The 15,503-nt window shown below is 43.0% G+C and overlaps 1 pseudogene; it reads right to left on the bottom strand.

Annotated features, from left to right (window-relative positions):
* Positions 1-1,562: 1,562 nt before the first annotated feature.
* On the bottom strand, positions 1,563-2,784 carry LOC141099803 (uncharacterized; annotated as a pseudogene).
* Positions 2,785-15,503: the final 12,719 nt, after the last annotated feature.

The following is a 15,503-nucleotide window of genomic DNA, read 5'->3' as shown; positions in this document are numbered from 1 at the left end:
GCCAGAATTGGCTGTAATTAAATCACCCTCTTCAATAAAAGAATTCGGGATTTCAATTGTGTCTTCTGGTAGACCATATACATTTGACAACTCTCCATTGGCAAGTTTGAGTAACTATGAGTTGTATTCAACTTTGTCCTGAGACATTCTCATATTCTGATGTAACTGAAACCGTGAAAACTGATTCCAGGATTTTGAGTATTTAATGGTGGACTGTACAATGTGGGCTCTTTTTCCACCTTCCACTATTGGTAGGGTTTGACAAAAGTCACTACCGTTTATAAAAACTTTTCCACCAAATGGTCTTTTTTTCCACATATATCTTGGAACAAATTATCCAGTGTTCATATTAAAACAGGGAGTCATTGTTACTTCATCCCAAATAACGACAGATGACTCCATAAGCGCCTTTGCTTGAAGTGAGGTTGGCTTAATTTTTGACACTGTGGTCTCATTTGTTGTAATTCCAAGGCCAAACTTGGAATGGTAGGTGCTTCCGTTTTGTAGTAATGTAGCTGCTAATCCAGTAGAGGCTACAGAGCAAATAGACTTCTTTTCTGCTTGTAGTGTCTTGTGCAAGCAGTTGTACAAAAATGTCTTCCCACTGCCTCCTGGACCATCTAGAAAAAAACAGTGTGAGCTAGTGCCATCTGGCTGTGATGCAGCATTGACTGCTTGCATAATTGCGTTGAAAGCTGATTTCTGAGCTTCATTAAGCATAGCTTTCAATTGCTCAGCCTCCTGCTTTATTACAGCATAATTCAGTTGGTCCAGTATTTCATCTGGACCATTTACTGGAGTTGGCAATCTGTAGTCAGCATAGGACTTTTTATTGCATAAGAGCACTTCATTAATATCACGAAGAGCCAGTTGCTCAGCAATTTCTGGAGGATACCGCCTGGTGTAATCCTCCATATATTCGGTTTTATATTTTTGCCATAATGCCAATGGTTTAGCTGGTTCCCCATATACACACATTATAGCAAATAATTTGCGAAGTTCGTAGGGCATTTTGAAAGTGATTGCATCCGTTATAACATCTTCCCATTGAGAATCGTCTTCCAAAAGACGAAGATCAATGCACGCATTTTTATACGTGTCATGTACGACTCCATTGACAATCCTTAAGTCAGCATAAGACTTTGCTCCTCTTACGTGAAGTAAAAGGAGTCTTAGGTAATACAGCTCACCATCTGTTAAAGAGACTGTATACATTCAGGCAATTGTTTTCCCAAATTGAACCCTTCAATTTTTCCATCCTTCTGGTACAGCATTTCTATCCCAGACATAGTGTTCAGGGATTTCACTGTACACATACTGATGGGCGGAAGCGTCCACTCTGTTTAGCTCAAAATAAGCCTGCAGTGTAGAGGCTTTTGAGTCTGAAATAACCATATCCTCCTTACCATCTTAGAAAAACACTTGCTGCATGTTTTCAAGGCGCACAGCCAGCCTTTTAATGGTATGTGAAGCATCATGCATTTTATTTTTTCTCATTCTCCATATGCCCTCAGGGGCACTTATATATCGAGAATCTAGGTACATGGCTGGTTCATTCCAGTTTAATGTATCAAATTGATATTGGCACAGTCATGCCCTTCGTATACATATTTGAAAAGATATTTCACAATTTTTTTTGAAGCACAAATCTCAACATTGATATGGCAATTGTACTTGAGTAATAAATAGGCGTTGTATGGAACTACCCATATATTGTCGATTTCTCGCGTTCCTCGTCTGGTTTTCCCAGTATTGCGTCACTGGTTCTGTGGGTAACCATCAACATTGGGGTTTGTCTCTGTATTAAAATCCTTTGGGAATTTTTTTGTGCATTGACCATCTGTCATGCATATAGCACCAGGTTGATCCTCGCCACATGGGACATGAATCATGTGCCTCATTACTGCTTCATGCAGTTTTGGATTTGCTCTCTCATTTGGGATTTTAGCAGTGACCAATTTGTCAATTCTTTCTTTGTCCCTCGGTTTATCTTCCTCTCCAAGGATTAAGAGTAGGTGAGCATGTGGTAGTCCATGCTTTTGAAATTCTATTACATGCACATATGCAACTACACGTCCAAAAATGTGCTTTTTCAAGATCTCGTTAAGCACGGCTTGGAGTTTGATTTTAAATACTCGTGCAACCAAATCTGGTCTGAACTCTGACCTTTGCCATGGTTCTAAGTTTTCAGTAATTTCTTTCAACTTTGGGTTACAGTTCATCGTAATAAAAAGATCTGGCTTTCCGAATTTTTGGACAATTGTCATGGCGTCTTGGTAATTTTGCTGCATAGCTCTTGGGCTTCCAATGAAACTGGATGGTAAAATTACTGGTGTCCCAGCTTTTAGCCCTTGGTGTAACACAGTATTATGGATGTGATCCATAACGCCGGCATAACTGTCGACACGTAATGCCTTTTGATTTTGTTTTATATAGTCGATCCTGTCGGATTCAATTTTGACGTAACTGTCAACGATAAATTGTTGTGTCAACTTCCCAGCATTTAAAAGGAGATTGAACTCGTCACAAGTGGCAAGCCTGTATGCATAGTACTACAACAGGGTGATTTTTTTTCTTGTTGATCTTGATCCACTGGTATGGATGGTAGATGAATGTCACCAATTTCTTGATGTTGCAAACTTAGGACAATTGGAGTTGTCAAATGTATTGTCCATCCACTGTCCCCATATGGGAATAGAAGTGGATATGTCATTGCATCACACTGTGAAGAAAACTGATTTGAACTGTTTGGTTTTCACTTTTCAGGTGAACTCTGATGTCCATATTAAATGGGGGTTCACCCAATGCATATTGATAAATTATAGCTACTTCATTGCACCTTGGTGCATTGTAGCACCTCTAGTCATCATTGTAGTCATTTATAATTGACATTGTTATTTTGAGTGGATCGCAATTTTCTAATTCAGCAATCCTCTCTTCCTCTCTTTCAAATTCCCTCATCATTGTGAAGGCTCTTGTGAGTGGGTTAATTGCTTTCATTTTCTCTCCAATAGCTGACAGCAGTGCTGGAGGCACTTTTTATTTGCTTGACTTCTTGTACTTAATGCTTCTTCACTATCCAAGATATAAATCTGGGCATACTTGGGAGTACTACCCACAGCGGGATGCAATGGGGCAGTTCAGTGGTAAATTAGGCCATGAATTTGAAAACAATATGGACCATGCCCAGGAGGTGGCGCTACTTGTGCTCCCATTGATGCCAAAGCAAGAGAGCTATTGTATTGCCTTATATTAGCCATAATGTTCTTGGAGTGCTGATGCTCTCCTTTCATCAACTTGACTAACTGAACATCCATACGAATGGGACGTAATTGGATGCACCCTTTCTTGCAGCAGGAATGGAATGTTTTGTCCTGTGCCATTTCGTCTTTGAAATTTTTAGATTGGCAAAACTGACATCGAAATGTCAGTTCACCAGCATAGTGCTCTTCAATACGTGTTTCATGAATTTGATTAAGAAGCCCTCTAGCGGCAAATATAACTTGCCATCGTCAAGTGGCCCTTGCATTTTGGACACGTCTTCTATCTTGTTCTCGTCTTTGTGAAATTTGTGTATCACTTTGTGTGTTGCTTGTTGTCATGCAGCATTAGATGTTCTACGTGATTCAGTTACTTCATTCTTTTCTCTTGCTCTGGCCGCCCTCTGTCGGGCTGCAGCAGCAGTTCTTCGACAACTTTGTTCGTCTTCTTTTTTATTAAGATGCATGTTACTCTTCCGTATGCGATTCGCTTCTCTACGTGCAGCAGCGCGATCAATTTGATCCATCTTTGCAATGTTGCCTCACAGTGTTGCCTCACAGGCTAACGTTGAAAAAAGGCTTATGCCTTAACTCGTCCCCAGGGAGAGCTCCTCTCCTTATTAGATATGTCACTTAAATCCTATACAGTGCCTTACAGTACTTAGATATCCATGGTTATGCCCATGCGTATAGACAGTTAGCTGCTAGTGGTAGTAACTATGGATACCTAAGTTACTGTTGGGCTGTGGATTACTCATTATGCACAGACACACGGACACGTCCAAATTAGGTATATGCATTGAGTCGGGGACATCTGTTCTTCTATAGTAAGCCAGGGTTTCTCTCCAGCTTTCCTGACCCAATCAACAGTCCTTGATAGGATAGTGGCTAAATAATAATTATGAATATTGGCAGCTCCCATGCCACCTTTTCTCCTAGGCAATGAAAGTGTGTGGGAGTTAAGTTTTGATCGATGCTTATTCCATATGTATTTAAACAAAGAGCAATTGACCTGGGTCAGGAACATCCTGGGCAGTTCTATAAGTAGCATTTGAAATAGATAAATTAGTTTAGGTAAAAGAATGCTTTTGATTAGGTTTTTTCTGCCCATCCAAGAGAGATATGGGGCCCTCCATTTTTTGGTATGATCTGCAATTAAATTGAGAAGTGGTTTATAATTTAGGCTAAATAGATCCTTGTAGGACGGGCTAATTTTAATACCAAGATACTTTATATACTTACCCGGTCAATGAAAGGGAAATTGTGACTTGAAGCCATTTATAGTGCTAGCAAGTATATTTATTACCAACGCTTCAGATTTGGATGGGTTTCTTTTGAAATTAGACAGGGAGCCATATCTCTCCAGGATCCACATGAGAGCCGGTATACCTCTGTGGGGACAAGTCATAGTAATTAATAAGTCATCAGCGAAGGCCATGGTTTTATTAAATATTCCCTGTATGTTCACACCCTCTATGTCCTTGCACATATTGATAGCCTTGATTAGGGGTTCCATCACCACTATAAATAACAGCGGGGACAGAGGGCAACCCTGTCTTGTACCGTTATGGATTGTAAAGGACTTGGTGAGGGAATTGTTAAGTTTAATTTTAACCGATGGGTGGGAGTACATTTGTAGTATGGTCACTATTAGTAGGGAGGGAAAATTAAAACTATTGATGGTTTCCTGTACGAAGATCCAATCCACTCTGTCAAATGCTTTCTCTGCGTCAGTGCATAGAAGCACCAGAGGTGTCTTATGAAAATTGGAATATTGCATTAAATGAAGGACTCTCCAAGCATTTTTCTTACCCTCCCTACCCCTAATGAAGCCGGTCTGATCTGAAGAGATCAATTTTGGCAAATAATCCGCTATGCGTTTTCACACATGCTAGCATAAATTTTCAGATCCACATTCAGAAGGGAGATGGGTCTGTAGTTGCTACAAAGTTCTGGATCTTTGCCCTCCTTGCGTATTAGAGAGATATGGGCTTCCAAGGATTGAAGGGGGAAGGGACCGCCCCAGAGCACCTCATTACACAAATCGAGGGTCTCAGAGAAACTTTTATAGTATATAGCGGGGAGTCCATTGGGGCCAGGAGCTTTCCCTGTGGGGGGCTGTTTGCCAGAGTGGATCGGATCTCATCCCAAGTAAAAGGTTTAGAAAGAGATTTTTGTTCTAATGTAAGTTTGGGTAGATTAAGACTGGATTTCCGCCCGTTATCTTATCTGAGTCAGACTCATCTGGTTGTAAATTATATAGGTTCGAGTAATATTTTAAAAATTCATGCAAGATTTGGTCAAGGTCAGATGTTCTATTGCCCCTAGAGGTTTTCATGGAGTGAATATAAGTTTTGGCTTGGCTTACTTTACTTAGTGACATCATAAGCCTTGGAGGCCTTATCGCCGTGGACATACATACGGTTTCTCCAACTGAGATATTGTTTTGCAGACTGCTTATTAAGCAGGTCTTTTAGTTGTAAGCATTTGGCTGTCAGAGCCTCCAAACTTTGAAGCAACAAAGTTCTTTTATGTCGTGTTTCTAAATTGACTATCTCTTTGTAAAGATCTCGTATTGTCTTTTTGTGCTGTTTGTTGAGATGGGAAGCTATGGAAATCAATTCACACCTAACCACCGCTTTGTGGTTCTCCCACACTATTGGGAAGTTCACCTCTGAAGTGATATTATTCTTAAAGAAGTCTATTAAAGTATTACAGATTCGTTTTTTGTTAGTGTCTGAAGTTAGAATTGAGTCGTTTAGCCTCCATGAGCGATATACAGAATGGGGTTTTGAAGTTGAAAAGCGTATTGAGACTATTGCGTGGTCAGAGTCTATTGAGGGGTGTATCTCTGCTTTAAAAAGATTCGGCATCAGAGACCTTGGTAGAAAAATATAATCAATTCTGTGGTAGGAATTATGGGGATGAGAGAAAAAGGTGTAGTCAAGGTCATTAGGGTGCATATGTCGCCATACATCAACTAGTGAGAGATTTTGAAGAGATTTCTTTATCTTGATAATGTTTTGGTATGAAATCTGGCATTTCTTTGTGGACGAATCCAAGATGGGGTCTAGAGGTATGTTGAGATCTCCTCCAATAATTGGTGTGCCTCTAAAAAGGTGCAGAACTGGTTTAGTTTGGAGGTAATCCATTTAATTTGTTTTTTGTTGGGGGTGTATAGTTTGCCGATAGAGACTAAGGTTCCCGCTTAAAGACCTTTTATAAAAATATATCTCCCTTCAGTGTCAACCAATGAGTCGGTTAGCAGAAAGGGAGTATTCTTATCAAACGCAATTGACACTCCTCTAGAGCCCCTCTGGGAAGAAGAGGCATGATACCACTGGTTATAATGCGACTTATCAAAGAAGGGAAGCTTCTTGATTTGGAAATGCGTTTCTTGTAAAAGGAGAATATTAAAATTTGCCCTTCTAAACCAGATCCGTGTCTGTGCTCTTGGGATAGGTGAGTTTAGGCCATGTGCATTGAAGCTTGCTAATTTCAAAACACCTTGGTTAGTCTCCATAAAAGATGGAATGGGTGTGCAGACCATTAATCAGTAGCACAACCACGCTGGACCAAGGAGGGAGGGGTGAGGATGGTGTCAAGGAATAATTGGGGCATAGGGACATTAAAACTACCTTAGCAAGGGTGGTGCACCAGTCTAGGCCAGTGCAGTAAACATTAACATAAACTATGTTGATATGAAACAATTAACATTAAAGAGGGGGGAAGTAGGTGCGATGGCACTAGTATCATGGGCCCCATGTATAAACAATCTATTCCCGTCCCATGAAGCTGTGCCCGTCCACCCCCCTATGGGTAGAAAATACCAAAGTGGATCAGGCAAGCCCCCTGGGAGAGGAAATAACAGCATGCTATTATGGGCAGTGCTCTATTCTATTTGAAAACTGCCAAAGACAAACGGTTTATGCCGCAATTTAGCATTTCTACCTGAAAAGGAACACAAAAAAACAGGTATACAATGCAACTAAACCAAGCGGCATCTAAACATTTGTCATTACTGATCGGCAGGACCTGGAAAGAACTCTGTGACTGGGACGCGTCCCGTAATTCATCCAATCTCTTCTTCTGGAGGAATAGATTGAAGCTTTGCTGTTTTGCGTCGGTTTCGATTGGCTTTTTCAGATTGGACCAAGTTCCAAGACGCAGGCCGAGGTAGAGGGTTCAAGGAAGGAGCTGAATGGTACGCCTCTGTATCTGGGTACTTTTCCAGAGTAATCTCCAACTCCTTACACGCTTCTTGAATTTCTGCCGAGTTCCTGGCCTGGATACGTTTATCCTTGAGGTTATTGCAATGCCAAATGGGTATAACCAGTGGTATTGACATTGATTATGATGCAAAGCTTCCGTGAAAGGTTTAGTAGACGTCTCTTGTTTAGTGTCGATGCCGCTAGGTCTTGAAAGATCAAGATTGGAGAGTCCTCAAATACAATACTCTCTGCTTCCCTTGACCGTCTTATAATTAAACCCTAGGTGCAGTAGTCCAAAAAAATGCCAAATGACGTCCCATGAAGGGTCTCCTGATTTAGGCCGTGGTTTTAACGACCTATGGGCTCTCACTATCTCAATGTGTGAAGGGTCATCTTGGGTTAGTATTTTAGAAAATATTTCAATCAAAGTCACGGACAATGCTTCAGCCGCAACTGATTCAGGGATGCCTTTTATCCTCAGATTATTCCTTCTTTCTCTATTCTCATGGTCCTCAAGGATAGAATATATTTGGATGATATGATCTCCTTGACTCTGTGAGCAAGCTACAACTTCATTGGTTTCCTGGATTATGGTGGAGTTTGAAGACTCGAGCGTATCCACCCTATGGCCTATTTGTGAAATTTCTTGCTTAGTGTCAGATAAGTCTTTATCCAAAGGTTCTAGAGACATAGCAAGTATCCTCTTTATGAAGGATCTGTGGAAACAGGTTGCTCCCCTATGTTTCTGCTATCTTCCATTTCACTTTCTATTTCAGAGTCAGAATCGCTTGGGGATTTGGACTTGGGTGCAGTAGATTTTGTTTGTTTTTATTATTAGGAATTTATTCATGCCCACTTGAGTTAGAGGAACATTAGATCTAGAGGAGACTCCTGAGGCGGTTTTGCCAATCTTGACCATTGTGAGACGTTCAAATTCAGCTTTGCCGAGTAGTTATCTTTGTGCCGAATACTTTCCCCCTGTGGATATATTCAGAGAAAAAAATTACATTTTTAGAGGGTGAACAGCCAGATTCTTCTTTTACTTTGAGATATTGTTGGGTGCAGTTATTCAGGGTAACCACCAGGTGTCACTGTTGCCCCAGTAATGAATCTGATCATAATGAAAATACAGTGGATCCTTATTTCTATTTCTGCTAATTATGGGATCCAAACTGTGAGTTAAAACAAGGGGGAACAGGATGGGTTTAGATCACCTTTGGTAATCGATTTGTAGCTAGGGGCTCACTTATTCATTATAATCCTCTGATTTTAGCAGGAGCTCTCGTTAGCAATGTCTTATCCCAGGAGCAGCCAGGCCACTCCCCTATACATTTTTTTTGAGGATTTATCTTTTTACACTAGTCTCGTATTACTTTGGGCATGTTATATCGATGATGTTATCATTTTTTGAGAAGGACTGAAGTCCATATTTGATTTTGTCCACATTCTAAATACGAATGAACTTGGGCTTAGATTTACCCACGAGATAGATGCTTGCTATCAGTTTTCTGGACCTCACCATCTGGATTGATTCAAATGGCAACATTCAAACAAAAACGTACAGAAAGGAAACTTCAACAAATAGCCTCCTCCACTGGGATAACTTTCACCCACTACCTCTGAAAAGAGTTATACCAACCGGGCATTAGTTAAGAGCAAGAATAAATTGCTCGAGGAAAGTGGATTTCTTGGAGGAACGTTCAGTATTGTATAAGCGCTTTAAAGATAGGTGCTATCTCGAGAAGCCTCTTAAAAAAGTTTTTCACAAGGCAATGCATACTCCGAGAAGCCAAGTTCTACAAAATAAAAAATCGTTTTTGTATAATTACGCTTCTTTTACACTTACCGGGTTTTTTGCGTCCCGTTATTGCGGGCCTTTTTTGCGGGCCATATCGCTGCAATTTTCACGGTCTTCCGCAATAACAGACCGCAAAAAATTTTTGTATCGCCATTTTTCGGATTTCCAATACTATGGAAAACGTATTTTAAAAAATGGTGTTCCGCAAAACCGGAAGTCACAGTGCACCGCAAAAACAAACTTCCATTGATTTTGCGGCCCCATTGATTTTCAATGGGGGCCGTGTCCATAAGCCGTGAAAAAGATCAAGCAGGCTCGATCTTTTTTCACGGCCGTAAATATGGCCATACGGTGCACGGCACGCTCCGTGGAATTATTGTAGCCCGTTTTTGCGGCCCCATAGAAATCTATTGGGGACGAAAAACACGGCAAGTGTAAAAGAAGCCTTAGAATCAGAATGAACCTCTACCACATTGTATTGGTACTTATGATCAAGGTGCACTAGAGGTGAAAAGAATACTGTCTAAACACTGGTACCTTTTAACCGGTAAGGATCTATGTGACAAAATTTCACAATATGCCACTATCACATATCAGAGAGTACCCAATTTAGGCTGGAGTCACACTAAAGCTATAAAAAAATCGGTCCATTTTTCACGGACCAGAATCGCACAAATGTTTCATGAACAGTGATCCGCATGTCATCTGATTGGAATGCAAGGATGCGATTTTCTCGCATCTAAGCATCCGTGTGGCGAGATTCTCTCACCGGCTTGCAAAATGGACATGTATCAGTTCTTGAAAGTAATTTAAATCATCATCAATACCCCTATTTTTTGGTTCTACAACAGGTGGGACCCTCAAAACTTTGCAGTAGAGTCCGTGCTTGGGTTGTGTTAGTTCTACTTTGTGACAAACATGTCAGACAGGCTTACTTTTAACACCACTGAGCGTGTGTTTTACAGTTGGGTTTTGTCCCGACATTTTGGGGAGCCATACCCTGTGATTGTGGATCTGAGGAGGCGAATACGAATGTGGGTCCATCTGCTTTTGAGGCAACGGATCACTAAAGGCCATTTCCACCGGCTCTATTCATCTCTGTGTAGCCAACCGGACAAGTTCTTTCAATATTGTCGGATGAGCCTTGCCACCTTTGATATTTTGCTGAAGATTTTGTGCCCTGGGATCACCTTTAAGGACACCAGGATGCGCAAATGTATTTCTGCAGAGGAGCGGCTTATCCTTACATTACGGTATATGTTAAACCTATATGTTGATGATGTTTTAAACAGGGTAGTTTCTTTCATACCTTACTTATTCTGTCCCTTTTTTTGTATGTTGTACAAACCACATTTAGACATGTACATTATATGCTTGTAGAATTAAGACCAAAGCCATGGCCTGTAATTTAATGTTGTTAAAATGCATGGTTTCTAAGTTAGAGAGTATAACTTAAGAGCAAACTGGTATTTGTTGGCATGGCTTCTATTTTTTTTTATGTTTACTTTTAGCTTTTTTTCAACTGGCCTTTCATATGCTGCTCTGCATTTAGAACTTTTAATCAGAAAATCAACCATCTCAGGTATTGTCAGGTCTAAATGCTCAGAAATCTGCTCCCGACTCCATCAAGTGGTCGTGCCTGAGCCCAAAATGGAAGACTGGTTACATATAGCCCATGGATTTCAGGACACGTGCCAGTTTCCACACTGTATTGGAGCCCTGGATGGGAAGCACATCCGTACGTGTAAGCCGCCGAACTCAGGGTCCCAATTCTATAATTATAAACAATATTTTTCTGTAGTATTGTTGGCTTTGGTTGACACTCACTACAGGTTTATAATTGTAGATATTGGGGCCTATGGAAGAACTGGAGACAGAGTCTTCAATTCTTCCATTATGGGTCAGCGGCTCTGCAATAACCAGTTGGACCTACCACCACCACGTCAACTCCCAGGGTCTACATTTGATGCGGTGCTTTATGTGATGGTTGGAGATGAGGTGTTCCAATTAACCCGTAACGTCATGAGGCCCTATCCCCATAGAGCCCTGAACCACCGACACAGGATCTTTAACTTACGCCTATCCCACGCACGGCGACTGGTGGAGTGTGCCTTTGTCATTCTTAGTGCTAAATGGCGAGTCCTCCAGTCAGCCATTCAGCTGAGTGAAGACAATGTTAATGTGGTGATAAAAGCATGTGTGATGATCCTGCACAATTTCACCAGAATACATGACTACTCATCATGTGATGCTGAGGAAGTTGTGTTACCAAATGTTGTTCACCTATTCCACATGTAATTCCTCCCCGTCATCACGTGCGTGATGTGTTCACCATGTATTTTGTGACACCAGTGGGATCTACTCCCTGGCAAGAGAGTGTCTTAATATCTATGTAGTTTACTTGTTTGTTTTTTTTTAAAAAAACATTATCCTTGAGATTTTTTTGTGTGTGTTTTCTTACTGCTATCAGGATTCATTTAGCTAAAGCTACACATTACCTACCATGCTGTAATATAAATAACCACTCATATAGATTTAACTTGTTTACTTCAACTTTTTTTGTTAAACAAAAATAAATACACAATATTTTTGACATATTGAATAATGTGCCCATCATATATGACATAAATTATATTCAAAACAAAAACTAAATATTAAATAAAAAAAATATAAGCCAGTCACAAATTTAGGGACAGCAATTCAAACCTACAAGTGATGGTAGGTCTGGGGTGGGAAAGGCGGGGGTCCTGATTGGGTGTTTGCCCTTGGTTGTTGGTCAACCTCAATATCATCAAGTGTGCTGGCAGAAGTTGTTTGGGCCTGTTGCATCCTGGCAGGATCCTGTTGTGGGTTCGAGTAGGGGTAACCTGTATATTGGTGAGGGTATTCATGACTGTAGGGCTGCCCAATTTGAGCATTACACCCAATATGGCAATGTCGACCATATCCATGTTGGGACCAGCCTCCAACATTGGGTCTGGTAAAGTGGCCATATTGGGCAGGTGCACTCTGGCCTATATATTGGACCTTGTTGAGGCCAAGTTTGGGTTTGGGCAGGCTGTGGCGGAGATGTAGGCAACTGGGGCAGAGGTGTAGGCATCTGGGGAGGAGGAGGCTCAGAGCCTAATTGACCCTGCACTTCTTGGTTTCCCAACATATGTATTTGATTCTTACTTGAAAGCTGCCACCTTTCTAAAAATGAAAATACTGTGTTGAGATTATTGGGTGGTGTGGAGGTGTCAATGACTATCTGGAATGCCCCTCTGGCACACAGCCTGAACTCACTGGGAATTGGCCTGAGGTACCGTGCCAGACTGCAGCCATAAGCTTCCTCCCCATCATCATGAGCAGCTGTTGACAAATAGTCCAGGACACCTCTGTCCACCTGCCTACTGGTTCCAGTAGCTGCTCCTTCTCTCCTGCGCCAGCCACGTCGTGGGATGGCTGGAGCCTGGGAGAAGTATCCAGAGCCAAGGTGTGGCTACTACTGTTGCCCTGGTTCTCTGGATTTGCATCCTGGCTTGCAGATGGTGGTTGGCTGCAGCTTGACGGTGCTGAAGATGGGCCAGTCCCTTCTGCACCATCACACACTAGATCTATCTGCACCTCGGAGTTGGAACACGTCTCCCTCTCCACAAGGTTTGACTCCGTGCTTTATTAAAAAATATATATATATTACTATTTGAGCTGAATCGCATGACTAGAATGCTGTTTTATAAAGGCATGCACTTACGGTCTCAGATCCATAACAGGAGCTAGGAAATTGAGCCTATCATAATAAATATATTTCTGCTTTGTGGGTGCGGCCGCTCCACTCCTGGCCCACAGCGGTCTCTCCCGCCTATATTGGTCCCAACAGCTGCATCAACGTCTTGTCACATCAGTCACTGCAATGTAACACAAAACACAAGTGTTCAGTCAAAAAATGTGTCTATATTGCCAACATAATAATATACTTGGCACTCAATAGTGTAAAAATATGATTTCCTTTTATTATACATCCAAACAAAATAGACTCATATGAACGTTTTTGGTCCGCCAAAGGACCTTCATCAGAACAGTCTTTAACGAGAACTGAATAAGATGCGGTATTGAGGTATGGGGAAGAGCATCTATTTCTCTCTCACCCATGACAGCACCACGGAGAGAGGGGATCCGCCCTTCAGGGACAGGAACCTACAGATAAAAAGGGCGGTACCTCTCCTCCGCCTTCAGTTGGGTTCCTGTCCACAGGACGGTACCTTTCGTGTGTCCAGGATCCGGGGCCAGCCTGACCGGTGATGGCAGCGGGGAGGCCCCTGCCTCGGGAGGGTGCGGTGCCCGAAGCCGCCACTGCTGGGGCCGATGCGGGCGGGCGGGAGTGACGCCGGAGCCGCCGCTCCGGAGAGGAAGTCGGGGCTCACGGGGACACGGTAAACATGCGGGCGGCGCCGGGGTACAGAGGTGTACCAAGATGGCGGCCGCCCCGGAAGTAGAAGCCGGCTTCCGGGTCCCCAGAACCGGCGCATGCGGAGGAGCGCTCTCCCGGGGACCACGGTGCAGGATGGGAGCGGTGACGCCAGCCGGGAAATTTTAAAATGGTGGCTGCACAAGCGCTCCAGGCTGGAGGCGATCCTGAAGGGGATAGTGACCAGCAACAGGAGCAGCAAGCCAGGCAGCAGCTTTAGCAGCAGCAGCACCACAATCATCGTCAAAAGGAACGCAGTACGGATGGTCGTTCCAGTAGTCACTCCACGCAGCATAGCACGTCAGCTGCAAGGAGCAAATCGCCACCAGGAGAGCAGTCTATTCAGGACCTGACTCCATCTCCCGAATCGATACCTGCAGCCGCATACCTTTGGGTGAGTGATCTTCGTGAATGTTCACCATTGTATTAAAAGTTCCATTTCCCTTACTAGGGAAAGAAGGGGAAAAGAAAAGGGAGTGCCCCACTTGTGCTAGTCCCCTACCTATTTCTTGAGAGAAAAAAAACGGAACCATGTACAAAAGAAATCCTCTGTTAGGAAACTCCGGATTTGGCCTCTGACCTAAAAGCTGCAATCAAATTAGAGGTCAGAGTGCCCTTACATCCCTTAAGCATAGGGACAAATCAAAAAAGACAGACAATAGTGATTTCCCAGTCGGATTCCTCGACATCGGGAGAAATCACGTCAAAACCCTCAGATTCCAGTTCCTCATCCTCAGACGAGGAAACAGGGGCATCACTGCTTCCCCCTAGACGAGGTAGACTAGTGAAAGCGGTAACGTCTACCATGGGGGTGCTGGACCCTAGGCCTGATAAAACAGTCCAGGACATAATGTTCGGGGGACTGGGCCAGAAAAGGCGCGGAGAGTGTTCCCGCTAAATGAAAATGTGCGGGGTCTAATCAAAAAGAATGGGATAAACCGGACAGGAAAAACACCACGGTCCCTTCCCTTAAAAGGAAATATCCCTGTGAGGAAGCGGGCCCGAAGCTCGATGTAGCTGTCGCAAAGGCCTCAAAAAAAAAAATAAAAATTTGCCCTCCCCTTTGAGGACATGGGCACCCTCAGGGGTCCCCTAGATAAAAAGGCAGATACCTTTCTTAAAGGTGCATGGGAGTCAGCTGGAGGTAACCTCAGGCCAACCATAGCGGCAACATGTACTTCGAGAGCCCTAATTATTTGGTTGGACCAACTAGGAAAGCAACTAAGAGAAGGGACGCCAAGGGATAAAATCCTAGACTCTATCCCAGTAATAAGGGGAGCGGCTGCCTTCCTAGCGGACTCATCGGCAGACTCAGTCTGGTTATCATCCAAAGCAGCAGCACTCTCAAATGCAGCTAAGAGGCCCTTTCGGAATAGAAAGTTTCTTTAGCGGAGACCACCGAGAGAGCAAAAGTGGGCTGACAAGAGAAGAGATAGAGGGTTCCTCCTCGGCAACTTGTCCTGAGACAAAAAGCCCTCTAGGTGACAGTTTGCTCAGGGTGGGGGGAAGGTTAACCCCTTTTTCTCCCAGCCTGGAAAAGAATCTCAAACAACCCATGGATAGTAAACCCCTAATCCAGGAGGGCCTAAGGATAAACTTTCTCTCCCTCCCGCCTCAAAAGTATGTAATGACTCCGCTAAGATCCAGTATGCAAGAGCAGGAAGCCCTAGGAAACGAAGTCCTAAGCCTGGTAGAAAAAGGAGCCCTCCAGGAGGTTCCCCTGCAGGGAAGGGGCAAGGGGTTTTACTCCCCTCTTTTTCCTGGTGACCAAGCCAGGCGGCAGGTTT

The sequence above is a fragment of the Dendrobates tinctorius genome, unplaced genomic scaffold, assembly GCF_039654945.1.
Source record: "Dendrobates tinctorius isolate UK_male_01 unplaced genomic scaffold, ASM3965494v1 ptg000102l, whole genome shotgun sequence".
NCBI lineage: Eukaryota > Metazoa > Chordata > Amphibia > Anura > Dendrobatidae > Dendrobates > Dendrobates tinctorius.
This window is presented reverse-complemented; position numbering and strand designations above follow the sequence as displayed.